This window comes from Alligator sinensis, unplaced genomic scaffold, assembly GCF_000455745.1.
Source record: "Alligator sinensis unplaced genomic scaffold, ASM45574v1 scaffold647_2, whole genome shotgun sequence".
Lineage (NCBI taxonomy): Eukaryota > Metazoa > Chordata > Crocodylia > Alligatoridae > Alligator > Alligator sinensis.
In genome coordinates this window covers 2,793,916-2,794,269 of record NW_005841832.1, presented here as the reverse complement: position 1 = coordinate 2,794,269, position 354 = coordinate 2,793,916, and the positions used below count along the sequence as shown (strand labels likewise).

General features: G+C 67.8%; 1 protein-coding gene across 2 annotated transcripts in view; it reads right to left on the bottom strand.

Moving 5' to 3' along the window:
• PRMT1 (protein arginine methyltransferase 1) overlaps positions 1-354 on the bottom strand; it is a 6,092-nt gene that overhangs the window by 5,515 nt on the left and 223 nt on the right. The window lies entirely within an intron of this gene.

Sequence of the window (354 nt, the reverse complement as noted above, 5' to 3'; positions counted from 1 at the left end):
CCCCTAAGCTCCCAGCAATACCAACCAATCGGGGGGGTGGGGGGGGGGGTGTCAGTGAAGTCTCCTAAGGGGACCTCCTGCTCCTATCCCAAACCGTCTAGCGACCTCCTGATCCTGCCCCCGGCCACGTCCCCCAGATGGAACCTTGGATGCCGTCCCCCCCAGGAACACACTGATCCCACCCGCGGGCCACGAACTCCTTCTCCTGCCCTGGCCCCACAAGGAGTCCCTGATCCTACCCCCAATACCGATCCGCCGTCCCCCACGTGCCCTAGAGAAACCCATGGACCCCCCCGCCCGGCCCGGCCACGTGCCTGCGCGGCTCAGCCCCACGTGGGACCGGGGCACCGGGAA